Below are 15,582 nucleotides of genomic sequence, written 5' to 3'. Positions count from 1 at the left end.
GCATGAACTGCCTCTCACAAAAAATTGGCTAGCATCACATCTAACCTTAGAGATGCATCTAACAATGTAACAATCCATCTGGTCCCAATTGTCAGCCTTAGGAAGCATAAGAAAGTATGAGTACAAGAGAAATAGTACTGATTGGACAAATGTGTTGCTAATCAATACTTTTTAAATTTCTGCTACGGCCCACCTTAGAGGCTAGTTAGAGTCTCTATACATTGTGGTTTTTTCATTTGATAAGAGGCAAACCATGTGGGGCCTACCTTAGAGGCAAGGCTCTATACACTGGAAATGCTCTATACGTATTCCTTTTGATGTGTCCCGTCAATTGGTAGAACAAGGAGAAGCTTGCTTAGTATGCCCTCTCCCTCGCCCACGGGCGCGGTGGCTCACAGAGTCGCATGACGAGGAGAAGCTTGCTCACTACGCCTACGCCCGCTCCCTCACCTACGTGCGCGGTGGCTCGCAGGACGAGCAGAAAATTTTACTACTCCCTCTGTTACACCTCGTCCCTACCTTGGTTAGAGAGATTATCATATTGTTTGAAATATATGTCTTTTAGTAGTAGGAGTAGTACTACAACAATTTCCTTGGAGTCTGTGGTGCAGCAAGCTACCCTAGGCTATGTTACTACTCCAACCTTTTCGGTTTATGGCTCAATTTCAAAATCTCTCCAACCAAGGTAGACGGTGAGTGGTGGAATTAATTTCATAGTTTGCACAAGTAATTAGTACACTCGTTTTTCTCAAGAAGTTATGTTTACCAATGCATTAATTACAACGAATGCATGCATGACCACTAAATTTCCATGAACTTCTACATGCATTGGTGACTTTTCTCTTAATACTGCTTGCATCGGGTGATTTAATGCACCTAGAAATCCAAACATGTGATGGTACTACTAGTAGTAGAATTGAGACTTATAAAACGGAAAAATGATTTTTTTAGATGAGCCCTATAAACCGGAAAGGAGGGAGTACTAAGTAATACTACCTCCATAGTGGGTACGTACTCTGTAAAATTAGACTTTCCAAAAACTAAGTCGCTCAACCTTTATTTGCTTGTTTCCCTTCCTGCCTCGTTGCCTCGAACAGACTATGCCAAACTCCCCTGCCTGTGGCACGGGAAAAGACCCGCTCTCGCCTTTTTCAGTCCGGGTTTGTATCGATGGATTGTGCGAAGCAGCAAAAACCAAGTTGTGTCCTCCTTCGTCGTACTAAAAGAGTGGAGACGCTCGCTTTCATGAATTTTGTACTTCCTCGTGCCGACATGTGGGACATATAGCAACCGGGTCAATGTTTCATGCACCCAATAACAGTGCAGAACAGCAGGGGACGCACCCTAGTCATAGCGCCCCGATAGTAGTAGTGAGTAATGAGACGTCAAATCACAATGCCACACCTTCCCAGACGGATGAAGCAACCATTATTTCACGCTTCGCCATCATCTCCTTCCTTCAAGAAAACCATGTATTGCTTCTGACATTGTTCTGTCTCAAGAGGGGGCGCATCGCCTTGGTACATCATGACACGTGGGACCTCATGACAGGCCATGCTCCCCCGCCCATCGCTCGGTAAAATCACCTCATTTTTACTACTTCCTCCGTCTCAGTTTACAGGGGATGCACGTCATTCTAGGTTGAGAATTTAACTAGCTATATAGTACATCCACTTACAAACTACATCCGCTTAAGAATCCAGTGATATACTTTTTGTGACATAGTAACTCATGTTTAGTTAGTCAAATGGTTGACCTAGAACTACATGCATGCCCTATAAACCGAGACGGAGGGAATAGTATCTTTTTAGATCAATATAGTGGGAACTCGGGATTCACCAAGGAGTAAAACCAAGTCGTCGGCTGCTCCTGTCGTGTTGGCGTAGCAACTCAAGCAGGGTCAGTCCGCACACGAAATGGCGACATACTTAACAGGACCCCTTTGGCCAACATGTGGCTCATCCACTGCCTTGTTCCACGTGTGATGCACCAAATTATAGTTTGGAGCAACGATTGGACATGGAGGCACCCCGGTTGTAGCCCGCAGTAGTACTAAATGAGCGATGTGGGGTCAAATCACAAAGCCACACCTTTCCCGCATTAAGCTGGACAGACGAAGCAACCATCATTTCACTCTAGGGCACAAGAGCATAAAGAAAAGAGAAAACCAATGATGTGCGTGGCAGCTACCTAGGGCACCCTATGGTAGGAGCCTCCACTACAAATTGGCTTCTCCCTCATCCTCTTGAAGAAAACCGGTAATGCGTGTGGCGGGTAGGGTTTGTAGGAGTACTAAGGCATGTGGGGCCACAGCGTAGTATACGGGAGAGGGATTGAGTTCGAGTCGACGCCTTAACATGGGTGGGCCGCTTGGTTTTACGGGGATGAGGCAGCATTTTGGGTTCGGGGACTAGTGGTGATATATGTAGTACAAAAAATTGTGGACGTAGGTTCCACCAAAAGGCAATGACGCATGGGCCCCGCATTTTTATATACCCGCGGTCATGTGAAATTTACTACCCAAAATAATGCATAAAAGTTCCTCCAAAAACATCTATAACTAATGGTGTAGCATCCCAATTTTCAATTTGGATCTTATACATAGATCATTCATATGCATTTCATATTTTATTGCATTTTCGTTGTGATCCAAGAAATCTTAAGCAACTCAAGGACCCAAGGAGAGAGTTGGAGGTTTCATAAATTTCATTTTTGAATTTTTCAAATTTGAGAAGTGGATCAATTTGATTTCAACAAATTCTTTCCAATAATTTCAAATAATAAAAATAAATAAGAGAAGATAAAATGACTTCTTCAAAAACAGAGGAGAAATGATGGAAAAGAAATTTGGAAGTCAAATTATTTTATTTGAATTTTATTCGCATTTTTATTAAGTTGAAATTAGAGAAAAATATGCATTTTTAAAAAAATGCATTTAGTCGACAAAAATGTTCACTTTGTCCCAAATATTAGGTAGGGGTGGTGAAAATTGTTTCTGGAAATTTAGGACTTTTAAAAAAAAGTTCACCTAGGCCGGCCCAGCTCGCCGCCGCCTCCGCCTTCCCGTAGTGCTGCCGGACTACGGGGAGTCCGAGTCCGGCCACCACCGCCGGGCGACCCCTTCCCCAAGTCGGGCAACCACCGCCCCTCCTTATAAGCACCGCTGCCGCCCCTTTTTCTCTCCCCCCAATTTGCAGTGCCACTGCCCTCGCCTAAAGTCGCCGCCGCTGCCGCCGCTAGTCACCGCCCGCGCTGCCGCCACTAGGCACTGCTGCTGCCGAGCTGCGCCGCCGCAACTCGTGCAGCCGCCGTCGCCTGCGCCGCCCGATGCCTCGCCTCGTCTCGCGCCGCTGGAGCCGAAGCCACCGCCATCAAAAACCACCAACGCCGCCTCGCCGACCCGATTCGCCGTCGTAGAAGACCGGTAAAACCGATCGGTTTTTCTCCGGCTCTTTTCATTTTTTTGGTTAGTTAGGTTAGATCGGTTTTTTTAGTTTTTATTTAGCGAACGTTCACTCGAATAGCCTCTATAACGAACGGGTTCATTCGTTAGGTTCTGTTAGCGGACGTTCGTCCGGCAATTTTTGTTTCTGTTTATTTTCGGCCAGGGACCTATCCACGAATAGTTTTCTTGCGATTTAGCCCCTAATCTTCAAACTAGCGTAACTTTTATTTCGTTTATCCAAATTAGATGAAACCAACGCTTAAATCTTCGTAACTATCCCCTCTTTCCATCAAACAAATTTGAAGATGATTTTTAAAATTCAAAATTTGAGTTTAGTTCAGTTTAGCATTCGATCTTCTTTCGTTTGTATCTTGAGTTTCATAGCTCCGTTTAAGTAGTTTCTTTTTGCAAATCGTAGCTAATCACATGTACCTACTATTAATATCTAATTCACATGAAAATAATGTTATTAGGTTTTATTTTCTATTTAGATTAGTTGCTTGATTGCTTTGACTTTTATTTGGATCTTTCCTCGATTTGTCTTTGTTTCGTTTAATTGATTGGTTATGTATGTTAATGTTTGTCTATGCTAGATTACCTGGAGTGCGAAGCTTGTTACTACGAATCTCTAGATTTTTCGGTCGTCAGCAAGGCAAGTTACACTTTGATCATACTCTTCTATACGCAGTTTTTACTATGCATAAGTTTTAACCCTCAAATATTTGCATGAGTAGGATTGGGAACATGTGGTTTGGTTGTAGTACTTGAGGTAGGAACCTAATACCTTTGATCACCCCGAGAATATACATTATGCTCAATCATTGCTTAGCCATGCTCGTAGACGGGGACTGGATTGTGATACACATGGAAGTTGTGAGATTCATTAATCTTGGATAACATTAAGGTGGCAACTTTAATACACATCTGGGTAGATTGGTTGGGGCACCTGGAGAATCCAGTGCTAGGCCATTTGGGAAATCCCGGAGTATGTGTGTGATTTTTTCCTCGGTTTGCCACCCAGGCTCAAAGGGATCATATGATATTTCATGACTAGAAACTTCCGTGTGCAACCACAAGCCATTATGGGCTCTGGCATAGTTGAGTAAGTTGCGTGAGCTCTCGAAGAGGAGGACTAGTAGATGTAGGGGAAAGTAGGTGTACCGGTCTGCCCGAAGTAGAGAGTTAACGCCTCAGAAAGACTATGTCTCGATCTTCCAATCATGGATGCGGTCGAGTCTTGTAGGTAAAAGTGCGCAACCTCTGCAGAGTGTATAAACTAATCATGGTTAGTCGTGTCCCCGGTTATGGACATCTTGAGTATCTAGAATTGGATAGTATTGTTGATCTCCTCACTCTTAAATTAATTGAATTGGGTTTAATGATGATACTTGTTTAATTGGGATTTGAGTTGGAGGAACCTTCTAAAATATTGGAACAACTTGGGAGTAGTAAATAAATTTATTCCTTTGTTGTAAGGAAAAACCAGCTTTATGCAAAACCTTGAGCTTAGAGCCTCCACCAGCCAAATATTGCATGTAGATGTAGTTCTTGTATTCATTGCTTTAAAGTGTAACTCTGCCAGCATATTCAATGTGCTAACCTACACGGCTGCAATGTCTCATGTTGCAGACTTCTCAGACGACGAATAAGGTGCGATAGGTCGTTATCATGCACTCAGCTATGTCGTTGGAGTTGATGGACTCATTTACCTTCGAAGCTTTAGCAATTATTTAGTTTAGATGGCCTTCAGCCATATTATTTGTGTAATCATACTCTTTACGAGGACCTCGATGTAATAAGATTTTGATTGAACTCTGTTATAATTCCTTGAGTATTGTGTATGTCAGCGTACAGATCCAGGGATGACACTTAAGCACAAAGACTTCGGTCCATTGGGATCGTGGTCGCTACAAGATGGTATCAGAGCACACTTTGACTGTAGGATGCGACCACTAGGATAAACCATGGGATTTCTCTTCTTTGCTCATTTTTAATTAACCTCTATTTCTACTCTATATATGGCAGACCCCAGGAACAAGTTCACTCAGCCATATGACGACACCCCTTTCGGACGACACTTGAAGGAAGTCACTAAATACCTGAACATCAAACTTCTAAGCTTCACGGGGACTTTCTCTGCAACTTTACTGAAAGAGGAGCGCTGGAAGATCAAAGTTCATGTACCTAGGAGGACGTTTGCACCAACAACAGAGCACATTGATTTTACCTTGGATGCACCAAGTTGGAACTTGGGAAAGACCATGGCAGCCCACATCACTTTCGGACGCATATGTGAGGTGTACCATAAGGAGCTGGAAGACACCGTCTATCAGATATGTGGACGCCGAGACGAGGAATGGGAGATGATTTGTACCAGGAAGGATGGATCAATCGCAGGTTACATCCAGGAGATGGATCAGCACATTCGTCGATACGAGAACCAGATGTACTCCATCATGAAGAAGACCAAGAAGTTGATGAAGAAGAATATCGAGCTAGAAGAGGAAGTCAAGTCAATACGCGATAGATATGAAGAAGAAATTGATGTACTACTAGAGAAGCATGAAGACCTAAAGAGGAAGCTAGGACTACCCATGGAGAACCATAAGCGAGAACCTGAAGTGGATATCCGTTCGGAGGAGTACATCATCTTGGATGACATCAACACGGATAGTGATGCAGATGATGACAGTGATAAAGACTACGCAGACGAAGCTGGAGCAGATATCATGGAGTCTTCCACCGATCAAAATTTCTACACGACCACCATGTTACTAATAGTATTCTTCCAAGTAGCTAGCGTCGATCGATTTGTAATCACAGTTAGATCATTTGTGTGACCCTTGATTTATATTGAATGAAGTGAATTGATTGTTTTTGCCTCATGTGCATATTGGTAGTGAAATCTCTCTTAGACCCTATTTTATTCTGTTTTCTCACCCCTTCTAACCCATTAGATGCCTTCGAGACGTGACACCTGATTCGTGTTCCCACCGGAGCTCACCCAGTTGATCTAGTAGTAGAATGCCTTGATGCAGATGTTAGTTTAGAACCAGAATCAGAACCAAGGCAACAACAACAACAACCCACCGCCACCACCCCCTATTGACAACCTAGCCCGTTTTTTGAGGTTGAATCCGCCGGTGTTCTCTAGCAGCACCGAGCCGATTGTTGCAGACGATTGGCTCCACAAGATTGGAAGAGAGCTGACTAATGCAGGATGCACGGATGCGGAGAGAGTGCACTTTGCTGCACATCAGCTTGATGGACCCACAACATCTTGGTGGGAGAATTTAACCACCACTTACCCATAGATACAGTTACATGGGATCAGTTCAGCAGGACTTACACAGCACATGTTTCAGCTGGAGCTATGAGTATGAAGAAGCATGAGTTTCGCAACTTGCGCCAAGGGAGTCGTATAGTGGGACAGTATGTGGATGAGTTTAGCAAGCTAGCACGCTATGCCCTAGATGATGTAGCCATAGATGCCGTGAAGCAGGAGAAGTTTCTTGAGGGACTCACTGATGATCTAAGCATGAATTTGATGGTGGCAACTTTCAACAACTACCAGGAGTTGGTAGAGAGGGCCCTCATGATAGAAGGCAAGCAGCAACAAATTGATAATCGCAAGAGGAAGTATGGACATGGGAGGTACACTTCTGGAGCTCAGTAGAAGCCCCGCTATTCCCCGTACTTGGGAGGACATACTCATAACCATGGAGGCCATAACCATGGAAGACATATGCACAATGGAGGAAGTTCACACAACCACAGTGGCCCTAAGAATGGAAATGCGAATGGAGGAAGCAACAGTCAGAACCGTTCCAACCCCGCGACACCAGCCAAGAGGGATCTGAGTCACATTACTTGTTTCAAGTGCGGGAAGATCAGACATTACGCCACTAAATGTCCTGAAACAAAGAATGGAAATGCAAATGGAAGTTCTGCAAAGAAGCCCAACCCCTTCACCAAAGGTCAGGTGAACCACGTCAGTGTGGAGGAGATTGAGGAGCAGCCCGACGCAGTTGTCGGTAAGTTTTTGATTAATGCATTTATAGCACTTGTTCTTTCCGATACTGGTGCATCTCATTCATTCATATCAAGGGGATTTGTGGATAAGTATAAGTTGCCAACAATAGCCCTTAAGTCACCTATGTTAGTGAGTTCCCCAGGAGCAGAGTATATGGCTAGTAGGGGATGCTATCAGTTGCCAGTAACCATAGGTAGACATGTTTTCCCCACCGACCTGATTGTCCTGGAGTCACAAGGATTGGATGTGATACTAGGCATGGATTGGCTATCCAAGTATGAGGGAAACATTGATTGCGCCAGTAAATCAATTCTTCTCACCACCCCGGAAGGAAAGAGGATCAAGTATGTGTTTAGGCATGCGCCGAGGAGGACTCAGGTGAATTCCTTATCAGGAGTTGTTCCGGAGGAAGTACCAGTGGTGAAGGATTTTCTCGATGTATTTTCCGAAAGAGTTACCAGGCATGCCACCAGATCAAGATATTGAGTTTTTGATTGAGTTATTGCCAGGCACCGGACCAATATCAAAGAGACCGTATCGGATGCCCACAAATGATCTGGAGGAAATTAAGAAGCAAATTAAGGAGTTACTGGAGAAGGGTTATATTCGACAAAGTTCATCGCCTTGGGGAGCCCTAGTGCTTCTAGTTGCAAAGAAGGATGGATCTTTGAGGATGGTTGTTGATTATTGTGTGCTGAATGAGGTGACGATCAAGAACAAATACCCTTTGCTGATGATCAATGATTTGTTTGACCAGCTGCAGGGAGCTAAGGTTTTCTCTAAGATTGATCTTCAATCAGGTTATCACCAGTTGAAGATCCGAGAGCAGGATATACCTAAGACAACTTTTACTACGAGGTATGGGCTATATGAGTATATAGTTATGTCATTTGGTTTAACTAACGCCCCTGCCTATTCCAGGAGTATGATGAACAAGGTGTTAATGGAGTTTTTGGATAAGTTTGTCATGGTGTTCATTGACGAGTATATTGGTCTACTCGAAGAATGAAGAAGAGCATAAGGAACATTTGTGCTTGGTTCTCGAGAAGCTCGAAGAACATCAGTTGTATGCCAAGTTTAGCAAATGTGAGTTTTGGTTGAAGGAAGTTGGATTTCTCAGACATGTTATATCCGGAGAAGGAATAGCAGTAGGCCCTACCAAGGTTGGTTCAGTCACTAAATGGTTGGCACCCACCTCAGTGGGAGAGATCAAAAGTTTTCTTGGACTCGCAGGTTATTACCGGAGATTTATTGAGAATTTTTCCAAGATTGCGAAGCCCATGACAGAGTTATTGAAGAAGGACACCAAGTTCAAATCGACTGAGGATTGTGAGGCCAGTTTTCAGGAGTTGAAGAAAGGTTTGGTTATAGCTCCAATGCTGATTCTCCTAGACATACGCAAGGATTTCCAAGGGTATTGTGATGCTTCATGTCGAGGACTTGGAGGTGTGCTTATGCAAGACGGAAGAGTTGTTTCGTATGCCTCATGACAGCTTCGACCTCATGAGTTGAATTATGCTACGCATGATTTGGAGTTAGCAGCCGTAGTGCATGCTCTCAAGACATGGAGACATTTGCTCATCGGTAACCGTTCTGATGTATATACGGGTCATAAGAGTTTGAAGTACATCTTCACACAGAAGGAGTTGAACCTTAGGCAAAGGAGATGGTTGGAGCTCATAAAGGATTATGACATGAGATTGCATTATCATCCAGGAAAGTCCAACGTCGTAGCAGATGCATTGAGCCGCAAGAGTTATGTTAACACGCTCATAACTGGAGGATTACCTAAGGAGTTAGTCGACGACCTTCGAGAGCTACGCTTGGAGATAGTTCCGAGAGGTTATGTTGCAGCATTGGAAATTCAGTCCACTTTGTTGGGTAAGATCATAGAAGCCCAGAAGACAAACAAGGAGATTGTTGTGATAAAGGAAAGGATGGGTAAAGAAAAGGCTAAAGGAATTCGTGAGGATGAGCACGATAGTTTATGGTTTGAGGATCGTATTTATGTGCCTAATGACCCCGAGATCAGGAAGTTGTTTCTTCAGGAGGCTCATGATTCGCCCTACTCGATTCATCCAGGAAACACCAATATGTATCTGGATTTGAAGGAAAGTTTCTGGTAGGTAGGAATGAAGAAGGATATTGCCGAGTATGTAGCAGTATGTGATGTATCTAAAAGAGTTAAGGCAGAGTACCAGAAACCAGGAGGGTTACTACAGCCTTTGCCAATACCCGAATGGAAGTGGGATAAACTTGGCATGGATTTTATCACTCGATTACCCAGGACCCGTTCAGGCTGTGACTCTATCTGGGTTGTAGTTGATCGCTTGACGAAAGTAGCCCATTTCATCCCCATGAAGACAACTTATGCGAGTGCTAAGTTGGCAAAGATATACATGACCAGGATCGTATGTCTGCATGGAGTTCCGAGGACAATCGTATCAGATAGAGGAACACAGTTTATTTCAAAGTTTGGGAATCAGTTGCATGAAACCTTGGGTACCAGGCTAGAGTTTAGTAGAACCTTTCATCCACAGACAGATGGACAGACTGAGAGAGTCAATCAGATTCCGGAGGACATGTTGAGAGCTTGTGCGCTAGCTTATGGATATAGTTGGGATGACAATTTACCCTAGGCAGAGTTCTCCTATAACAACAGTTATCAAGCCAGTTTGAAGATGGCCCCTTTCGAAGCTTTGTATGGAAGGAGGTGCAGAACACCATTATCATGGGATGAAGTTGGAGATCGATAGTTGTTCGGACCAGACTTAATCAGAGATTCTGAGGAGAAGGTTAAGTTGATTCGTGACAGACTCAAGGTGGCCCAGTTCAGGAGAAGAGTTATGCGGATACTAAACACAAGGAGGTAGCCTATGAAGTCGGAGACAGAGCATATCTTCATGTGTCCCCACTTCGAGGAGTTAAGCATTTTGGAGTCAAGGGAAAGCTAGCACCATGTTTTGTGGGACCATACAGAGTTTTGGAACACATGGGAGAAGTTGCCTACAAGTTGGAATTGCCCGAAGGATTGTCAGGAGTTCATGATGTGTTTCACATTTCCCAGTTGAAGAAGTGCCACGCAGAGATGGTTGACATTCCTTTGAGAGATACAGCGCCCCTGGAAGCAATTCAGTTGGATAGTGATCTGAACTATGAAGAGAAGACAGTCAAGATTCTCGAGTTTTCCAGCCGAGTTACACGCAGCAAGGTTATCAAGTTTTGCAAAAGCTCAATGGATCCACCATACCGAGGAGGAAGTCACCTGGGAGCGAGAAGAAGACCTCCGCAAGAACCACCCACACCTTTTTGCTGACCAACCTGAATCTTGAGGGCGAGAATCATCTTGAGGGGGTTAGGTTTGTAACATCCCAATTTTCAATTTGGATGTTATACATAGATCATTCATATGCATTTCATATTTTATTGCATTTTGGTTGTGATCCAAGAAATCTTAAGCAACTCAAGGACCCAAGGAGAGAGTTGGAGGTTTCATAAATTTCATTTTTGAATTTTTTTCAAATTTGAGAAGTGGATCAATTTGATTTCCACAAATTCTTTCCAATAATTTCAAATGATAAAAATAAATGAGAGAAGATAAAATGACTTCTTCAAAAATAGAGGAGAAATGTTGGAAAAGAAATTTGGAAGTTAAATTATTTTATTTGAATTTTATTCGCAATTTTTATTCGGTTGAAATTAGAGAAAAATATGCAATTTTAAAAAATTGCATCTAGTCCAAAAAACTCTTCACTTTGTCCCAAATATTAGGTAGGGGTGGTGAAAATTGTTTCTGGAAATTTAGGACTTCTATTTTTATTTATTAGAATTTTTCTTCACGACACCTTTTAAAAAAAAGTTCACCTGGGCCGGCCCAGCCAAAGCCAGGCCACGGCCCAGCTCGCCGCCGCCTCTGCCTTCCCGTAGCGCCGCCGGACTACGAGGAGTCCGAGTCCGGGCCGCCACCGCCGGGCGACCCCTTCCCCAAGTGGGGCGACCCCCGCCCCTCCTTATAAGCAACGCCGCCGCCCCTCTTTTTCTCCTCCCCTCCCAACTTGCAGCGCCGCCGCCCCTCTTTTTCTCCTCCCCTCCCAACTTGCAGCGCCGCCGCCCTCGCCTAAAGCCACCGCTGCCGCCGCTAGTCGTCGCCTGCGCTGCCGCCGCTAGCCGCTGTTGCTGCTGAGCCGCGCCACCATCGTCGCCCGCGGCGCCCGCTGCCTCGCCTCGCCACCGCTGAAGCCGAAGCCACAGCCGTCGGAAACCGCCGACGCCGCCTCGCCGTTGACCCGATCCGCCGCCGTAGAAGACCGGTAAAACCGATTGGTTTTTCTCCGGTTCTTTTCGTTTTTTTGGTTGGTTAGGTTAGATCAGTTTTTTTATTTTAGTTTTTATTTAGCAAATGTTCACTTGAATAGCCTCTGTAACAAACGGATTTGTTCGTTAGGTTCTATTAGTATACGTTCGTCCGATAGAATTTTCTTTTTCTGTTTATTTTCGGCAAGGGACCTATCTGCGAATAGTTTTCTCGCGATTAAGCCCCTGATCTTCAAACTAGCGTAACTTTTACCTCGTTTATCCAAATTAGATGAAACCAACACTTAAATTGTCATAACGATCCCCTCTTTCCAGTAAACCAACTTGAACATGATTTTGACAATTTAATATTTGAGTTTAGTTCAGTTTAGTATTCGATTTTGTTTCGTTTGTATCTTGAGTTTCGTAGCTCCGTTTAAGTTGTTTATTTTTGCAAATCGTAGGTAATCACATGTACCTACAGTTAAGATCTAATTCACATGAAAATAATGATATTAGATTTTTTCTGTTTAGATTAGTTGTTTGCTTGTTTTGACTTTTATTTGGATCTTTTCTCGATTTCTCTTTGTTTCGTTTGATTGATTGCTTATGTATGTTATTGTTTGTCTACGCTAGATTACCCGAAGTGCAGAGCTTGTTACTACGAATCTCTAGAGTTTTCCGATCGTCAGCAAGGCAAGTTACACTTTGATCATACTCTTCTATACCCAGTTTTTACTATGCATTAGTTTTTCCCCTCAAATATTTGCATGAGTTGGATTGGGAACATGTGATTTGGTTGTAGTACTTGAGGTAGGAACCTAATACCTTTGATCACCCCGGGAATATACATTATGCTCAATCATTGCTTAGCCATGCTCTTAGACGGGGATTGGATTGTGATGCACATGGAAGTTGTGAGAGTCATTAATCTTGGATAACATTAAGGTGGCAACTTTAATACACATCTGGGTGGATTGGTTGGGGCACCTGGAGAATCCAGTGCTAGCCCGTTTGGGAAAACCCGGAGTATATGTGTGATTTTTTCCTTAGTTCGCCACCTAGGCTCAAAGGGATCATATGATATTACATGATTAGAAACTTCCGTGTGCAGCCACAAGCCATTATGGGCTCCAACATAGTTGAGTAAGTTGCGTGAGCTCCCGAAGAGGTGGACTAGCATATGTAGGGGAAAGTAGGTGTACTGGTCTGCCCAGAGTAGAGAGTTAATGCTTCAGAAAGACTATGTCTCAATCTTCCAATCATGGATGCGGTCGACTCTTGTGGGGAAAAGTGTGCAACCTCTGCAGAGTGTATAAACTAATCGTGGTTAGCCATGTCCCCGGTTATGGACATCTTGAGTATCTAGAATTGGATATTATTGTTTATCTCATTACTCTTAAATTAATTGAATTAGGTTTAATGATGATACTTGTTTAATTGGGATTTGAGTTGGAGGAATCTTCTCAAATATTGGAACAATTTGGGAGTAGTAAATAAGTGTATTTCTTTGTTGTAGGGAAAAACTAGCTTTATGCAAAACCTTGAGCTTAGAACCTCCACCAGCCAAATATTGCATGTAGATGTAGTTCTTGCATTCATTGCTTTACAGTGTAACTCTGTCAGCATATTCAATGTGCTGACCTACACGGCTGCAACGTCTCATGTTGCAGACTTCTCAGGCGACAAATAAGGTGCGATAGGTCGTTGTCATGCACTCAGCTATGCTGTTGGAGTTGATGGACTCATTTACCTTCGAAGCTTCGACAGTTATTTAGTTTAGATGGCCTTCAGTCATATTATTTGTGTAATCATACTCTTTATGAGGACCTCGACGTAATAAGAGTGTGATTGAACTTTGTTATAATTCCTCGAATAATGTGTGTGTTGGCATACCGATCCAGGGATGACACTTAAGCACAGAGACTTCAGTCCATTGGGATCATGGTCGCTACAAATGGGAAGTGAATGTATGCTTAAAATGAAAATGTAATACAAAGAGAAAAAATGAATTGTAGTTAAAAGAATGACATTTCTAACAAAAATGTGAATGTGAACTACATATGTGTGCACGTGACCTACACATACATTGTCAATAAAAAATCTAATGCAAGAAATAACTTACGAGTAACATGCACGAATTGATGATGTGGTGCTTGCATGCATAGAGTACAAAAACACAATGTGATTTATGACTTGCATGCATGTCCATGAAAAAAGCTACTATTGGGTTGTACTAGCTATTTAGGAATAGAGAAGATGTATACATGGAAGTTGTAGGGAAAGAGATGACATGTCTCTCACTTCCTATGAGTAGGGATTGGAAAAGATATGTCATTTGGTTCACATCATAGGAACTTTTCTATTGAATGTAGAGATGTCATGTATCTCAGTTCCTATGAGGAGGGATTAGAAAAGAGATGTCATTTGGTTCACATCATAGGAACTTTTCTATTGAATATAGGCTAATGTTTATTTTCCATTGAAATTGTGGAAGTATAGGAACCCATTCATATGAACCAAGTGGTTCTAAAGCTATAAAATATAGGCTAATGTTTATTTTCTTTTGAAATGTGGACTATATTAATCTATTCCTATGAACAAATTGGCTCTAAAGGAAAAAATCATATAAAATCATATCATATAGTGTTCCTATGATATTCCTCCACACCAAAGGATGGTTGAAATTGCTGCAGATCATACGATGGTTTTTCTTTGTACACTCCCCCCCCCCCACATCTTTATAGTTACCTCTCAAAGATGAATGAAATGATATATATACTAGGTATTCTATATGTGCATTTTGGTATACGAAAACTTGGTAAAAGTTTGCGAGGTTCACATTTTCAATAACGCTATAGGCACTACATTTTGGAACGGAGGGAGGAGGATACGGCAGTTGCTGACACTCACGTGGAAGATTTGTGTGTCGGAGGAGTGGTTGTTCTGTTAAATGACATGTCAAAACTGACATTGTCGGATGCCGATCTAATGGTTCTTACAACGTTCGTCAGAAAACAGCTTTTTGCGAACGTTTCTCAGATATGATTTACAGACACATGCATTGCATTGATACGTGCCCCCTCTCTCTCAGCACACACGCACCCTCACGAGTCACGACTCTCCCGAGTCCTCTCATACCCACCGTCTATCTGTAGGTAGACATCACACACATATGTGCTATTCACACCCTACCGTCAGAACTTCTAAAAAATAAAAGTCGTCGCGCACCTTTTATTTTAACTCACATGACACACACTTATACTATTACTCTTGTGGCGGACGTTCTTTCGGTGTAGTATATTATACTCTCATGAAGAGAAGCGGTGCATGCACGCACTATTGCTCTCACACCCACTCGCAAGTACACGTAGGAGCGCATTTTCTTTTGAAGCTAGGAGCGCATTTGTTTACAAAGAGGCATCCTAATTGACATTTTGAATAGTTTGTTTTCAACTTGTTTGTAGCCTTCTTCGATAAAGAAGAGTGTCGAACCCAACGAGGAGCTAAAGGTAGAACAAATATTCCCTCAAGTTCTATCGACCACCGATACAACTCTACGCACACTTTAACAATTGCTTTACCTAGAACAAGTATGAAACTATTTTGCAAGAATAAAACTACGAGTAATTTGCAAGAATAAAACTATGAATAAAATGAAAGGTAGTAAAAGTAGATAGCTTTCGTCAACAAGAAAGTCATCTCTCCCTAGGCAATTGATAACAAGTACCGGTAATCATTCTTGTAATTTTATATGAGGGAGAGGCATGCGCTAACATACTTTCTCTACTTGGATCATATGCACTTATGA

Source organism: Triticum aestivum, chromosome 1B, assembly GCF_018294505.1.
Source record: "Triticum aestivum cultivar Chinese Spring chromosome 1B, IWGSC CS RefSeq v2.1, whole genome shotgun sequence".
Classification (NCBI taxonomy): Eukaryota; Viridiplantae; Streptophyta; class Magnoliopsida; order Poales; family Poaceae; genus Triticum; species Triticum aestivum.
Note: the sequence above shows the minus strand (reverse complement) of the source record.